We start from the raw sequence: 18471 nt of genomic DNA on the forward strand, positions 1-18471 counted from the left end.
ATCAGAAATCGAGTTTTTTTTTATTTCTAATTTTTTTAAATTACATTTTCACCCCAAACAAGGCAAATTGCCACTTTGGTGTAGAGGGCAACAACTACTGGGGTTCTATGTAGGGATTTGGGCAGCAAGATGTCGGTTCACGTTACATTTGAACTTCTGCACGTCAGTACTGTTGGAGAAGCAGGGACCTGGAATGGAATTCCAGAGTCTAGCGGTTCTGGGGAAGAAACTATTGGAGTAAAAAGATCTTTTACATCTAGGGATCTCTACAGTGTGGGGGTGGGATTTAGCAGCCTGTCGGGTTTGTCGAGGGTGCTCACGTCATGGGGGCACAAGTGCTTGGAGTTCGTCAGAGCATTCACTACTAAATTCTTGTAGAAAAGGCAGAGGGATGCAACATTTCGTCGATGGGACAGAGGCTGAAGCTTAGATGCCAGTTCAGGGCCTATCAGGTTTGCGACTCTCTTTTAAACCTTGTCAAGGAGCGAGAGACTAGTAGCAGATGCACCAGCCCAAATGTGACAACAATACTCCATACATGGGCGAATGGTGGCCTTATAGAGGTACAGGATACTTTCAGGTGTTAGTAGTTTTCTAGCACAGTAGAGAGAGCCCACCTTTCTTGCAGCGGCCCTGGCAATGCCTTCAATGTAATTGTTCCAACTCATGTTTCCTGTGAAGTTCCTTGCGACGTAGACGGCATACAACATGTGGGTCTCATGTATAACCGTTTACTACTTTAAAGTAGATTTTGTCACAAACAGGGGAAATTTATACTGTTAAATAATTCCCAAGAAAATACATGTGATACCCCAAGAAAACATATTGTCTTTCTTATATAATAAACTAGCGGGGATATCCGGAGCTACCCGGATGTGGAGATGTTTTATGGTAAGGGTATTTATCAAAAGACCCCTAAAAAATGTTTCAAAGCCCCATAAAAAATAAAAATAGCAGTGAGTACTCTAGCAAGTGCAAAATAAATAAATAATTGATCAACGTTGCCCTAAAAATAACCAAAAAAATAAAAATAGCAGTGAATAAAAGGTAGTAAGCAGGCAGAAAGGTTCGAACTTGTAACGCCAAGAGGAAAAGGAGGTAAACAACAAAAAAAGAAACCGTTTAGTCGTCTCGCCCACGAGACTAGTGACGTCACAGAGGTTCGAAATGATATGTGTTAGGTCTATGTCGCGAGGCGTGAATAACTTGGCAAAAATATCAACGAAAGCAGCCCATTTGACGGCGAAAGATGACTGCCGTCACATTGAATTATCCCAATCTTGTCGTCCATGCCATCTCAGATGACTCTGCACTCCCGCCGCAGATTTGCACATCTTGAAGCAGATGTGACATACAAATTGAACAATTTCCACTGAGTTAACTTCCTCTGGAGGTTGAAGGATATTCCTATGAACAATCACATGTCTTCTCAAACCAGCAGTAGATCTTTTGGTTAGGATTAATAGCTGCAAAGCTGACCTAAACAGGAGTTTTTTTGCGACTTAAGGTGGTTGATGTAGCGAGCTTTTGACGAAACCACTCGTTCACAAGTGTCGCATTTCCAGCTGTGTGTGTCATGATTAAGACAATCAATTAAACCTTTGCAAAGCTCTCGCTTCAGAGTGCTGTGGACCTGCTTTCTTTTCTCTAGAACATCACACCTTTTACGTACAAGCTTTCGCCACATCGGCCTTTGCAGATTAAGTTCTTCCCATGTGTCGATGTCGATTTGTAAGACATTCAAATTATTCTTTGTAGAGTCCCTGAACCTCTTCCTAAGCTTGCCATTTTCCAACTTCCCGTAAAAATTTGTTAGCGAGATGATGATGATGATGATGATGATGATGATGATGATGATGATGATGACGATGGCAGCAAATTCGTTTTCGAATATTGCCATTACTTAATATAGCACAAAAAATATATATACAGAAACACAAAAACAAATCAATGATGTGCCGCACGAAGGTGGCTTTTAAGCCCTGCCAAACTCTGGCATTCTTTGGCACACATTGTGCAGACATGTGCGCCATTAGCAGCACGTTCTGGATGGTTACTTCTATGTATAATCAAATGCCGCTTCAAGCCACCTGCTGTTTTGTACGTCCGTCCGCAGTTGACACAGGTTAGATGTGGCTCGCTGCGCTGATAAGTAGTCTGGTGGGGCTTATAAGCCCAGCTCTGCTCAGACATAATCTTCCGCACACTTCACACTCCAGACCAATTTGGTGCCCCCGCCCATTCACTGCTCCTTTCACCCTCCCTTTCCAGATATCACGTTTCAGACGCTCATACTGGGTTCAATCTGCCTCAAACTTACCCACACCTCCTGCAAGGTCCTTCTCCACTCTCCACAATCTAAAGGAAGACTCTCCCAGGGTCTTTCATCTATCTCACATTTTTTTAAAGGTGGATCTCAAACAATCTTTGAATATCATTTAAGGCTTTTGAGCCAGACGTCTTCTCTCGGCGAGCTCGCCATAAAGAAGTTGTTTGGGGAGTCGACTGTCTAACACCCTCACCACATGTCTACTCCATCTCAGTCTATGTTTGATAATGTAAGCTTCAATGCTTAGACATTGGGTCCGTTCAAGCACCTCCACATCACTGACATACATTTGCCAACCTACACCTAAGATTCGCCGTAGGCACATCTGGTGAAACCGCTCGAGACGTCTTAACTGCTTCCTGTATGTTGTCCAAGTTTCACAGTCATAGAGAAGAGCAAGATCCCATGACAGCTACACAACATACATACATACATAATACATGGTGATTGTCACTTCTTGACAGAAGAAGACCATCTTTCCCTTGCTTTATTGTTGATTACTCATTCATTTTCATGTATTTTTGAAAAAATATATTTTTTTTATTATAATTATGTATACATATATACAGTTATACACTTATACACACACACACACATATGCATGTGGAGATGTGGTCAAGAATGCATCAATTCCTATTGTCTGTGCGAACGAAGGTGGCTCTTCAGACCAACCCTGCTCTTACACAGTCTCATTTTCAGCCGCTCATACTGGGTTCGATCTGCCTCAAACTTACTCACACCTCAATCACAACATAATACATACATACATACATACATACATACATACATACATGCATACATACATATGATGATTGCAACGTCTTGTCAGACGAGTGCCACTCCCTCAGACATTTAAAATCCATGAGCCAAATGCCTGAGTATTTATTGTGACGGGCCCGTACGAAAAAGGCAAACAAACCCGTCGAAACGGCACGTTGACAAGAGAGGGAGAGAGGGAGAGTGATAGAGAGAGAGAGAACGTAGAGAACGTAGAGAAAGAATATCAGCAGGAGCGAGGACCAAGGGAGATAACTAAGGCGGCAAAAAGAAAAAAAACAGAAACAAAAAAAGACAGTTGCCGCAAAGATTGAAAAAATGGGATAGACGCAGCGCACCACGTGGGAATCAGAAAAAAGAGGAATTACCGATTTAACCCCATCAAGATAAAAAAAAACAGAAAGAGGAATATGAACCTGGAAAACCTAAGGTAAATACAAGCATTTTTTCTTTTAACGCGGAAGGCGATACGACAAGTATGAAAAATAATTTTTCATAGCGGGGGCTTTAATTACGTAAAAAAAAAGAGAGAAAGCAACCAATATGATCCTCGGAAGAGATCGAGAACGTTGTGCAGATATTTCCTCTTCTCTATATCATGAAGTGCGGATGCACTATGAACACAAAAAAAGGGGAATCAAGTTCCGATTTAATGTGCAAATGATTGATTATTATTTCAGCATCAATATATTGAATTGGCATGTACATATAATTGAGTAATGTGACATTTCATTTTCTAAATATAGGAAAAAAGAGAAAAGGAATCAAGTTCCGATTTAATGTGCGAATGATTGATTATTATTTCAGCATCAATATATTAAATTGGCATATATATATATATATATATATATATATATATATATATATATATATGAGTAATGTGACATTTCATTTTTTTTTATAAAAAAAACAACAACCAAGAGAATCTCCCTCTCCATATATTTCATATTTTTAATGATAAAAGAAGAATCGCGCGTGATGCACCCGTGATTTTGGAATTAAAATATAATCCGCCGTTTTTTTTTCTTCTCTTTATTATTTGATGTATATAAAATATCACAATGGAAACATTATTCCATCTAACCTCAGCGTGCTTTGGATTCTGATCGGTCTTTCCTGAGCTCGTATATATTAATTATATACATACCCACAGCGAATGTCACCCTATACAAATATGATGTTACCGAGCTTAGCTTTGTACAACAGCTAAGTCTCTCTCTCGGTTCAAAATGTTGAGATCCAGCAACAAGCAAGAGCAAGATAGACAGCAACAAATTAAACTGCAGACCAACTGATTGCGGATAATGGTCTTCTGCTTTATGGTTTTTTAAATCAGAGATTTGCTTCTCCTAGAAAGGTTGCCTTCACCACGGCTTACGGGGAGCCCTCTCCACCCCAATACACATATACACACACACAAATATACATGGTGCTAGTTGGCCGTTGACCCAGAAAAAGAGTTCATTCATACATACATACATACATACATACATACATACTAACAGATAAGTAAGATTCATATGTTAGATTAGTTTATAGGTTACTCTGAGTTTCTTAAAAAAAACCATTCTGCCTTTTTCTCCCGTTGTTGTTCTGACAGAAAGGACACGATAATTTAAGAGTTATATATAGTGACAGAAAGGACACGATAGAGAATGCGAAACACGGCGAGTCTTTGCGACCCTCGACCTATGCAAGAATGACATCTACTCACCCGAAAAAACAAAACTAGAGAGAAAAAATATATAAAAAAAATTAGTTATTCAAATATGTCCGCCATTTTATGAGAGAAACACATCATTGCTTGCCGAGTTTTCTTTTGTCGAATTTTGTTTTCAACATTTGCTTTTAAGTTTTGTGAACTGAAATAATCTTTATACGCATATTATTTGTCTGTCAGTTTGTCTGTCTGTCAGTCTGTCTGTATGTTTGTCCGTCTCTATGACAACAGCATCAAATTTTTCTATGACATCTTTCTATTCTGCATTTGGCTTCAATGAAGTACATTTTAAATCTCGGGTAAAACGTAACAAGCATCAAATGCTCTCTCCCTCTCTCCCTCCCCCTCTCTGTCTGTCTGTCTGTCTCTTTCTCTCTCTCTCTCTCTCTCTCTCTCTCTCTCCAGCGTCATCTTTGTTCAGCAAATGGAGAGTCTCAACATAAATTACTTAATGGAGATTTAGGAGAGAAGGAGAGGCGGGATGAAGGAGAGCAGAGAAGAATATCAGTTTGTCGGCAATTTGTAAAAAAAACGCTCACAGGATTTGTCTACTGAATTTGAGAGTTATATATACTGACAGAAGGAGCGCGAGAGAGAATGCGATACACGACGAGTCTTTGCGATCCTTGACGTATGCAAGAATGATATTTACTTATTCGTTAACAGAAACCAAAAACATACGTCATACGTTGAGAACATCACCAACATGACTTCCCACAACACCAAAGCCAGTCTGATCGCCGCCATCTACCGAGTATTTGCCGAGCTCTCGTCGATACTTGTGGAAAAGGCATGCTCCTAGTTCAGGGCCCGTATATCGAGGCAGTGATTGAGGCTGAAGGCGGCTACATTGAATAGATGTCAGCTCTATTACATAATCCAGTTACCTGAATCGAATTTTTTCAATAAAAGTTTTGAAATGAAGCTGTAGTGCTGTTTCCTTTAAGGCGACAAATGTATCGTTCCACCTTGTATGAAAGTAAATTAAAAATGTCACACAGATGCGAGAAACACTTAGACATGGGGAAGGTTGTCTTATTATTTTATTGATATCGAGATTAGTATATATATTTTTTAAATAAAGTGCTGAGGTGGTAATTGAAGCCGAAGGCGGCTACATTGAATAGATGTCAGCTCTATTACATAATCCAGTTACCTGAATTGAATTTTTTCAATAAAAGTTTTAAAATAAATCTGTAGTACTGTTTTTCTTTATGGTGCCACCTTTATCGTTCCACCCCGTACATTCAATTCTTTTGAACCGAAACAATTTCCTACCATATTGTATTTTTATGTCTGTCTGCCTGTCTGTTTGTCTGTTTCTCTGGTAATAACATCACGTCTGTTAAACACCAAATCCATATAATGAGATCGTTAAACTCTGTTATCCGCTGACGATTCTATTGCAACTGCTTGTAGACCTATGTCCGGGTGGTGAGAATGTGGTTGAGCGAACTCGACTAAATAATCTCGTCTTAAATAATCACACATCGTAAAATAAACAATTTTAATCGTCATATGGTTGTCACTATGATAGGTTTTGATTAATTAATCTGATGGTGAGTAGTTTTTTAAATACCGCTTGGAAATCACTGGTTAATTTAACATTATGTGAAAAACCCGTCTTAGTAATATTTTTACATGTCAAATTATAATCATGTTCTGTATTTCTTTTATTAATTACTAGCAAGCGGTACTCGGCGTTGGCCAGGTGTTTAGAGGTGTGTGTGTTAAAACGAAAAACGTTGGCCGGGTGTTTGATGGTGTAAAAGAAAAAAATGTTTTAGTAGGAAGTATGATTGAACCCCGAAGCCTTGATGTGAAGGTGGAAACGAAAGGGGAAAAATGCCAGCCACCTAACCATCACGAGGTGAGAGGAATTGATAAGCGTGTTCAGTTAAGGTTTATAAAGCGAAATATACAGGTGCGAGGAAGTGGCGTGATGTTTGACCTAGTTTTGCGCTGCAAGCCTGTTACTGTTTCCCCCGCTTTTCGCTTTTCGAAGACGCGGCGAGATGGTAAAAGTCGGGCAAATTAAATACACACGCGACCCTCGTTCTTAAATCGTAGATATTACGATTTAGGCTTGATATAAGAAGTTTTAAGGAGCAAGCCGAGCGAGAAGGCCGACGAAAAAAGCCTTTTGCAGACATACACAAAAAGCGAACATACATACATGATGATTGCAACGTCTTGTTAGACGAGTGCCACTCCCTCAGACATTTAAAATCCATGAGCCCAAATGCCTGAGGGAGTATACGAAAAGCCAAACAAACACTCAAGACGACGCCACGGTGGGAACATTAACTCAGTCAAAAAAAAAAAAAGGATAGAGACGATGTCCGTTTGCGAATCTGAGATATTATGATCTGGGAATGTAAGAAAAGCGAAAATCCTGATGCAAAAAGTCTTTCGCAGACATACACAAACGCTCGCGCCCATGTTGCCTTATATATATACTAACTGGGGGTACCCGGCGTTGCCCGGGTGTTTGTAGGTTTGTGTGTTTTTGGATAAATTAAAAGAAAAATCGTTGGTTGTTTAAAAAAAAAAAACGAAGCCTTGACACGCAGTTGGAAAATAGTAAAGTGTGAAAAAAAAAAACAACAGGTGCCCGTTTTTAACGAGTTAATGACGTGAACTTTAAGTGCGGGGACAGTGTTTTATTTACCGTGAGTCTGAAAAACATGCGGCGATCGTAAGCAATAGCTATTCAGCAGTTAACATTTTCTGCGGGACAGTTTTTAATGAGGTCAATAAACCGGTTTGTTTGTTTGTTTTTAACTAACTTTGGGTTGGTTGGTTGGTTGGTTGTTTTTGTTTTACGGCATATCAACCCTTTTCAGGTCATTTAATGCCGAATCCAGTGATTTCGAAGAAAATATTTTTAATAGAGTATATATTGTTTTTTTTTTCAAGTCGGTTTCTATTTAACCAATAGTTAGGACCCTAACAGGTACTACCACTCTGGGTCAGAGTGGACCTGGGAGCAATGGCAATTAAGGGGTGGCTCCACACTCCCCAAAACCCGCAAACTGAGGCCTCACCATCAGATATAGTTTAAGGTCATATCCAGGACCAACTAACTTTGGGGGAAACCAGCTCCCTGTTTATTAGGGAGGTGTCTCGTCTCGAAATGATATGACGAAGCGAACATTCACCAAACGTTACTTTCTGGCTGTGGATCAGCAGTAATTTGAATCGAGTTTCGCTTTTTTTTTATACCGAAAAACGAATGTAACACGTGCCGATCCGAATATGTCGAATAATTGACGTCTCAAAGCCGGGCAAATTAAATAGAAAGGCGACCACCGTTGTTAAGTCGTAGGTATTATCACTGAGACGTGATATAAAAAGTTTTTAAAATGAGCAACGGCCTCGAGAATCCGCCGGAAAAAAAAGACTTTTGAAGACATACACAAAAAGCGAACATACATACACACATTTTCGCTTATATATATATATATATATATATATATATATATATATATATATATATATAGGATTGATATGTAGTTTGCTTGAAGCATTGTGTGGGATAGGTATGTAAAAGAGATTTAGAAGGCTGTCACAATGCGAGGAATGAATTATAGTCGCTGTTGGTAAGAGGAGACGAGAACAAGTGGCGATTTACAAATCAATAAGTACATATATATATGTTTTATTATCATTATTATTATTATTATTATTATTATTTTAATATATATATTTATTCAGTTGTATGGTAAAATGTCTTACTTGTTTTCATGCGACGTGTTCCATAATAATTTCGGAAAAATTTTCCCTTTTCAAATGGTTGAATCGACCTGTTACGCACACCATTTTAAAAGGGAAAGTTATTAAAGACGAATAATTTTCATTGAAATTACACACATAGCGTTTCATTTCAGTTATTTTATTGTTCAAAGTAAAAATACACAGCCTTTCATTTCAGCTATTTAATTTAGCGATAAAAAAAAAAAACCGGGAGTTGTTGGAAACATATTTATGCGAATTTATGTGGAGACAAAAATTTGGACACAACCCTTTATTATGGAACACGTCGCATGAAAACAAGTAAGACATTTTACCATGCAACTGAATAAATATATATATATTAAAAAATAATAATAATAAAACATATATATATATATATATATGTACTTATTGATTTGTAAATCGCCACTTGTTCTCGTCTCCTCTTACCAACAGCGACTATAATTCATTCCTCGCATTGTGACAGCCTTCTAAATATCTTATATATATATATATATATATATATATATATATATATATATATATATATATATATATATATATGGATTGTCAACTAGCAGGGCCCGTTTCTTGGCGAAGCCCGAGGAGATATAAAACAAACAGATTAAATCGTCATGTAGTTTCCAATAACACTCGTTAGGTATAATAACTGAAACGTATTATACGAGAATACGTCTCACAGCCAATGTTGGACTAATATTTGCGTCGACACAAAACACTGAACAAACGAACTAAACGTTGACTTGTGGATGAAATATTCAAATTGCTAAGATCGATCAGAAAATGGATTAAAAGAAAAGTGAGGATTGAAATAATCGATTTCCTGTTTTAAGATGTTCAAACAAACGTCATTGCCTGAATCCATACTGTTTGTCAGAGAAGATTTGCTTTTGCGAGGTGGTGAACTAGTGCTTGATTAATTAAGGTCTCCAAGATTTTAGTGAAGAGTGGGAGGAGACTAATCGGGTGATAATTGAGAGGGTCTGTACTTTCACCAGAATTCTGGTACCACGGAGGTCATCTTCCAGCTATTAGGGAAGCAAGATTCAGCAAGGCATTTATTGTAGAGCTTGGAAAGTATGGGGGCTAGCTCGGCTGAACATTTCTTAATTAGTAATGCAGGGATGAGATCAGGCCCACACGCCTTTGAGGTGTCTAAGTTTTTTATGATATTGCGGACATGAGAAGGGGTGATTTTTACATCATCTAATGTGACTTCAGTCCACATAGGGAAAGTTGGGAGGGAGTTGTTTGTTGGCTCTAAGGTGGAGTTGGAGTTTAATGTTTTGCTGCTTGGATGTACGTCCGTCAATGACAACCTGTGTGCTTCTATTGTCTAAGAAGGATCTACTTCTTAATTTCCCCCACTCTATATCTGTGCCTAAATCAAAACGCGGATTCCATGAGCAAAGCTTCTTTCTTAGAACTGCACGCCCGTGGAACTCTGTTCCGTCTGCCTGCTTCCCACCGGACTACAACTTGGATGTCTTCAAGTCCAGTGTTAACAAATTCGTAATGAACCGCCCCCTTAAGTAAACACTTCATCAAATCTCCACACTAACGTGATGTACTTGCAATAACCCTTATCCGTGAGTGGCTTCCAGGCCTTGATAAGTGGTGATCACTGTGTAAAAAAAAAACAAAAAAACCTTATATTTAGTATACGTCCTGTTATATCGTATGATTTAATTTTCATTGGCAGCCCTTTATGCCAGACTTTGTCAAACGCCTTGGATATATCAAGGACTACAGCCGTGGTTTCACCCGCTTTATCCATTACATGGTATATGCGGTCAGAGATGATTGTTAAAATATCTGCACTAGAACGACATTGCCTAAATCCGTACTGTTTGTCAGATAGAAGATTTGCTTTTGCGAGGTGGTGAACTAGTGCTTGATTAATTAAGGTCTCCAAGAAGAGAAGGAGAAGGAAGACTAATGGGCGATAATTGAGAAGGTCAGCCTTTTCATCAGAATTCTTGTACACTGGTATAACAGAGGCCATTTTCTAGCTATTAGGGAAGCAAGATTCAGCAAGGCATTTATTGTAGAGCTTTAAAAGTATGCGGCTAGCTCGGCTGAACATTTCTTCATTAGTAATGCAGGGATTTCAGAGAGAAGACCCTAATCAATATGAAATTCTCACCGATTACAGGGTGGAACGATAAAATTGTCAGAAAAGACGACATGATTCCATTTCCGTTTGATGAAAATCAGTTTTCTTGTACACATCCCAATTGCGATAGGAGTCTGTAAGTGACACAATGTTCAACGAGTGAGATCGGAGATATGCCGCTGTACAAGTCATGCTCTCTACCAATCCAGGTTATGACAACAGGACCATTGCCAGCACCCTCAAAATGGAAATCCGGACGGTTCAAAGCTTAAGGGCATAGTTTCCAGCCACGGTTATGGTCTTGGTGTTGTTTCAAGTGAGGGTCACATCATGCCACCTCACATCTTCAACGTCGGCTTGAAAGTCAATACCAAGTGTACCTGGATGTGCTAAAGAGTGTGTTGATCTCTTAGTGCAACCAAATAGCGACTGGCAGACCCTAGGTGTGGCAGTAGGACTTGGCACCAGCCCACAAGCCCAAAGAGACCAACAGGACCATTGCCAGTACCCTCAAAATGCAAATTCGGACAGTTCAATGATTTAATTTTCATTAACTGCCCATTTATGCCAGATTTCGTCAAAGGCCTTGGATATACCAAGAGCTACATCACTGGCTTCGCCCGCCTTATCCAGTGGATGGTATATGCGGTCAGAGATGACTGTTAAAATATCTGCAGTAGAACGCCATTGCCTGAATCCATACTGTTTGTCAGAGAAGATTTGCTTTTGCGAGGTGGTGAACTAGTGCTTGATTAATTAAGGTCTCAAAGATTTTAGCGAAGAGTCGGAGGAGACTAATGGGGTGATAATTGAGAGGATCTATTCTTTCACCAGAATTCTTGTACACTGATACCACAGAGGCCATCTTCCAGCTATTAGGGAAGCAAAATTCAGCATGGCATTTATTGTAGAGCTTGGAAAGTATGGGGGCTAGCTCGGCTGAACATTTCTTAATTAGTAATGCAGGGATGAGATCAGGCCCACACGCCTTTGTAGTGTCTAAATTTTTTATGATATTGCGGACATGTAAAGGGGTGATTTTTACATCATCTAATATCGCTTCAGTCCACATAGGGAAATTTGGGAAGGAGTTGTTTGTTGGCTCTAAGGTGGAGTTGGAGTTTAATGTTTTGCTGCTTGGATGTACGTCCGTCAATGACAATCTGTGTGCTTCTATTGTCTAAGAAGGATCTAATTGTATTTAGTATTCGTCCAGTTATATCGTATGATTTAATTTTGTTGGGGACTAGGATATATAAATCCTAATCCCGTTACAAAAGAATAATGAAACGAATGGAATTGAAGGAAACAAAGACTCAATTGATGGATAAGATGAACGTGTCGTTTATTTACTGTTGAAAGAATGAATGTTTTAGATACAACACGTGTTCATGTCCGCGCGAGTGTAACCATCGTTTGTTGCGGGACTGGTGTTGTAGAAAGAAAAAGGAAATGTGTGTTCATCTCAAGTTCAGGTCACTATCGTTTGTAGAGGACTGGTATTATAGAAGGAAAAAGGAAATGTGTGTTCATCTCACTATCGTTTGTTCGCACGTGGGAAAGAAGTGAGTAACGTAGTGGAAATTGGAATGATAGTCCAGCGTGTAGACAAAGAAGAGGATAGAAAGTTGACGTCAGTTAGCAGTCAGCTACGCGAAGGTGTTCTCAGGGACCAGTACTATATATAGAGAGAGTAAGAGTGTACGTACTGTCTGTTGGCTTTTTGTCCCACATAGTAGTAAATGGTGTGAGGTATGCGTGCGCGCGCATGCTGAAAAGGCACACTGGCGATCCATAGACCTGACAGCTCAAAAGCTGGGCCGAAAAGAAAGAGCCGCTTATTGCTTTTTCTTTTATACTCGTTTCCGGAGTGTCTTTTGCGCATGTGCGGATTTCCTTTGAAAGAGGAAGTGACGTCGTCCATGTGTGCGTGTGTGAGTACATGTGTGTACGTTAGCATGTGTGTATATGCACGTGAATGTGAGTGTATGTACGCGAACGTGAATATATGTACGTGTGTGGACGCATATGTTTGTGTGCGCGTATGTATATGACAAGTAATATAGCTTGAAATGTGAACGTGTGTTTTTGTGTGAGACTTGAAAAGGCTCGCGCAATTTTCATTAGCAGCCCTTTATGCCAGACTTTGTCAAAGGCCTTGGATATATCAAGAGCTACAGCCGTGGTTTCACCCGCCTTGTCCAGTAGATGGTATATGCGGTCAGAGATTAAAATATCTGCAATAGAACGACATTGCCTAAACCCGTACTGTTTGTCAGAGAGGAGATTTGCTTTTGCGAGGTGGTGAACTAGTGCTTGATTAATTAAGGTCTTAAAGAAGAGAAGGAGAAGGAAGACTAATGGGCGATAATTGACAAAAGACGACATGATTCCATTTCCCTTTGATGAAAATCGGTTTTCTTGTACAAATCCCAAAAGCGATAGGAGCCTTCTATCATGTCTGAAAGTGACACAATGTTACAACGCGTGAGATTGGAGAACAACTGTACAACTCATGCTCTCTACCAATCCAGGTTATGACAACAGGACCATTGCCAGCACCCTCAAAATAGAAATCCGGACGGTTCAAAGCTTGAGGGCACAGCTCAATGAAGTTTTCAGCCACGGTTATGGTTTTGGTATGGTTTCAAGTGAGGGCCACATCATGCCACCTCACATCTTCAAAGTCGGCTTGAAAGTTAATACCAAGTGTACCTGGATGATCTGAAGAGTGTGGTGATCCCTTAGTGCAATTGTAACGCGATCGACCTGAGGGAGCGAATTGCCCCTCATTGGGGAGCCGGGTATGCTAAAATAGTTTTAATAACTCCCAGGTAACAGCGGATATCCCGAAGATTCACGATAGAGGATATAAATATATACTTTATTTCATTGTCAAAACAGGTAGCCGTTGAAAGATCCAGGATGTGGCAGCAAGACTTGGCACCAGCCCACAAGTCCAAAGAGACCAACAGGACCATTGCCAGCACCCTTAAAATTACATTAATGGGGCGATAATTGAGAGGATCTGTTCTTTCACCAGAATTTCTGTACACTGGTACCACAGAGGCCATCTTTCAGCCATTAGGTAGGCAAGATTCAGCAAGGCATTTATTTAGAACTTGGAAAGTATGGGAAAAAGACGAAAAAAAGACAAAAAAAAAATAAAATAAATAAGAAACAAACAATGAAAAGACAAACAACAAAAATACGCAAACCACAAACAAAGATAAAGACAATAAAGAAAAAAGAATACGAGAAAAATAAATAAAGAAAACTACAAGACGAAAGCATCCGGACAAGATTGAACTCACTACAAAAGTTTTTAGTGTAATTCAAATCTTGTCGGTAGTTGAGTACGTCAGAATATCAAGGGTATTTTTTTATCATAACACCTACGGCTTAAGAGAGTCTCATCTACCCTTAAGAGAAGGATAGACCGCGCCAGTTTCTCAACCGGTACATATAGCGCCCGCCTCGCCTCCCTAAGTTGTCACCCATCTTGTACTTGCCAGGCTCAACGTTGCTTAACTTCGGTGATCTGGTGAAAACCGGTGTGTCAACGTGGTTGTGCCGTACATAAAACGAAAGCGAACCCCCACCCCCCAAAAAAAACAAACAAAAAAAACAAAACAAAAGCAAAATAAAAATAAAACAAACACGAAAAAAAACTTAAAAAGAAAACCCCACAAAAACGAAAACAATACAAAGAACTAATAAAATGACCCCTCCCACCACCCCGCAAAAAAAAAAGAAAGAACTATTTTTCTGACTTCCTGGTGGACACACAAGATCTAAACTCCAACATCTTCACAACTATTCAACCGCCTTAAATCGATGGGAAAATGAGTGTCCAAAAACGTGAACAAAAAATAAAAACAAAATAAAACAAAAAAAAACATCCGTTGTTCGTTTGAATGTTGTCGATAAAGATAGTTAGGAATAGCGGATTGAAAGGATTCTTTGGAACAAATGTCGACTGCCAATAAATAATTGTGCATTGATTATCGAAATGTTACAAAAAAGCAAATATCTCAGAGCCATAAGAGTAGTGGTTGATGGGCAGAAATCAGAGGCTCACATTATTAATGCTGGAGCCCCCAGAGGTCCATCCTGGGCCCAACTCTCTTCCTGATCTACATCAATGATCTCCCAAAACACATACTTAAATCATTCATTGACATCTATGCTGATGACACGACTATCTATGGCAACACATCAAAGGCCGTAAATGACAAAGTTCTCTCTCATTCTCTCTCCTCTGATCTTGAGCACGTGGTACAGTGGGGGGAGAGGAGGCTGGTTACTTTTAATGTATCCAAAACCAAGCTTCTATCTTTACATCATCAACGCTCTGATCCCCATCTGGCATCAATTGAAATGGGTGGCTCTCGTTGGCTATTCAATCCTATTTTCTGATCCTTAATGTCATGATTCCAACCCAACTTTCTGTTCACTGCATTCTTTTGCTTCATAAAGTATTCTAACTTCGCAGTCTTCGCTACAATAGATAATTCCACTGCATTCCTGGAATCGTATTTCTAACTAACAAAAATGTATCTATTTTAACTTTTAATCACTGCGTTCGATTCCAGCATTCTCCTTCAATAATAATTATATTATGTCCTAATTATTTCGTTCCTAACTAAGACCTATCACCTTCAATAAACAATACAAATACAATATAGTATATTTGGTGACTTTAAAAAATCTTCTCACATAAAGGGGCACGGGGGGCCCTTCGGTCTTTGTTAGATAAGCATAGAGTATATACAGCACCTAGAATTTCCAAATGGTCACCCTTCTGGTACTAACCAGGCTAAACGTTGCTTAACTTCGGTGACCTGACAAGAACCGCTATGTCAATGCAATTATGCCGTATCACATAAACTAACACATAAAAGAAAGAAGAAAAAAAAATTTAATAGGGAAAAGGGAGGGATTGATTTAATTGCCTTTAATCGATGGTTTTGCTTTATTATTTTTTTTTACATGGGGTCACCACTTATCAAGGCCCGGAGGCCACTCAGGGATAAGGGTTATTGCGTGTACAGTAATCAATGAGATAGTATTGTAGTAATCATTAGTATTGGAGATTTGATAGAGTGTCTTACTTAAGGGGGCGATTTGTCAGGAATTTGTTTATGTTGGACTTGAAGACGTCCAAGTTGTAGTCAGGTGGGAAACAGGCAAACGGAAGAGAGTTCCACAGTGTGCACTTCTGAGAAAGAAGTTCTGCTCATGGAATCTACGTTTGGATTTAGGCACAGATAAAGAGGGGGGAAATTATTAACAGTAGTTTCAGCCAGACCGGTGTTTCTTGTGAAAGATTGGCGAGGGGTGGACGAAAGATTGGAGCTCAGACGAGCACTTGCCATGGAAATAACGATAAAACAAAGACAGGCTCGCAACGTCTCTTATGGGGGAGAGAGGCTGCATGGAAGAGAAAAGGGCATCCCCCACTAAGCCACGAAGTCTATTTTGTACTCTGTCAAGGCAGGGTAGGCTGTTTTTTGCAGCTCCTGCCAAGATATGGCAACAGTATTCCATCCTTGGACGTACTTGGCTTTTATATAGATAGAGATTTGCATCAGTAGTGAGATATATTCTGGAGCGGTAGAAGGATCCCACCATTTTCCCAGCATTCCTGGCAACAGACTTGATGTACGTGTTTCATTTCAGATCAGGAGTAAAGGTCAAACCCAGAAGCTTGTCAAAACACGGGGCCTCACCCAGACGAGAGCCATCCATCACAATTGATGCCAGATGGGGATCAGAGCGTTGATGATATATATATATATATATATATATATATATATATATATATATATATATAGAGAGAGAGAGAGAGAGAGAGAAAGGGGGAGAGAAAAAGACAGAGAGACCCCCCAAAAACTGACGGGTAAGAACTCTGAATTAAACGGAAAGTACAACCTAACAATAAATATTCACCACTCGATAGTTTCACGACTTATGCTTTCTTGGGGCCATCTGAAACATGCACACACACACACACACACACGCGCGCGCACACACACACACACACACACACATATATATATTTATTTGTAAAATCATATATGAAATTTGTCATCATCATCATTATCTACAGCAAAATTGTTTATTTAAAAAAAAGAAAAAAATTCCAGCTGCTTTAAATTCTGATCGTTTTGATTTTGTTTTCGCCTGATTTCGACGTTCATTCATTTGTAAAGTTGCACAAAGACTTCAACGAATGACTGTCTCTTCTACAAATTTTTTGTATTGGATGTGTTTTTTTATTCATGTCAAACTTATTGAATTGTACACATCACCTTCATCCTCATCATTGAGTATTTATGACATTTGGAACGCTCCTTCATGTGTATTTTATATGTATGTGTATTTGTACATGCATGTGTATATGCATATGTATGCATATGCGTATATGTGTGCCTCTATGCGTGTATGTTGTCATGTGTGTGTACATGTATATGTACGTCTGTGTACATTTCTCGTTTTTTTCATTTTTCTTAAAGTTTTTCTTCTAGGGGATGGGACATCCAACCAGATATCTGACATTTACCCCTATTTTAGTGAGTCCAACCAAGAAATCTTTTCAGGATTCTAGCCGTCCCTTTCAGTGCAATCGTTTGTATTTCACTTGCACTTGGTTCACCGGGTATGCTTGCTATGTACTTTTTAAAGTTTTTTTCATAAGCCCAGTTGCTCCTATGATGACTGGTATAATTGAAACGTCTTTTAATTTCCAATTTCGTTTCATATCATTAATAAGTCCTTGATACTTTGTTATCTTTTCCCTCTCAACTCTGTTAAGCCCTGTATCATTGGGTACACTGACCTCTATTACGGTCGCTTTTTTGTTTGCTCTGTCCCAAATCACTATATCTGGTTTAACAGCTGCATTTTCAAGATATGTAGCAGTAGGGATTATGTAGTCATAGTGAATAGTGTAGTTGTCATTCCCAACTGTTCGTTCGGGTATATGTTCCCAGGAGTTTTTACTACACTGAATGTTGAGTTTCTTACATATCTTCCAGTGAAGGTATTTGCAAACTCCGTTATGGCGATCTGTATAATAACCGTCTCCAAGTAGGACTTTGCAACCAGAAATCAGGTGGCCCACACTCTCAACCTCAGTGCTATGTATGGATGTGTGCATGCATATGCTGATTTAAAAAAAACATAAAGCAGGAGACCAGTACCCGCATTAAGCTGGTCTGCAGTTTGATTGTTGCTGGCTATCTTGCTCTTGCTTGTTGCTGGATGTCGATATTTTGAACCGAGAGAGAGAGAGAGAGAGAGAGAGAGAGAGAGAGAGAGAGAGAGAGAGAGAGAGAGAGAGAGATTTAGCTTTCGTACAAAGCTAATACTCTGTAACATCATCTTTATATAGATACTCCCTAAGGCAGTTGTCTGTAAAAAATAGTCCTGTGGCGATGGGAAAGTTGTGATGTGTGCAGGCCTGAAATGATGGAACCATGTAATATTATGTATATGTATGTGTATATATATGTGCATATATATACGTATATTTATGTGTATATGTATGCGCATATGTATGTGTGTATATATGTTTATGTATATGTATGTGTATATATGCATATATATATATATGTATGTGTATGTATAATGTAACACCCTTCTCTTATGCAGTTATGTAAGGACCCTTGATCTTTGAAAACTTTGTAAAACTCGGCTCGTATCGTCTGGTACTTCGAGAGGCGTCACATTAAATCTGGTATGCTGAAAATGAATAACAAAACTTATGCA

The sequence above is a fragment of the Euprymna scolopes genome, chromosome 46 (genome assembly GCF_053919585.1).
Source record: "Euprymna scolopes isolate OS-2025 chromosome 46, ASM5391958v1, whole genome shotgun sequence".
Lineage (NCBI taxonomy): Eukaryota > Metazoa > Mollusca > Cephalopoda > Sepiida > Sepiolidae > Euprymna > Euprymna scolopes.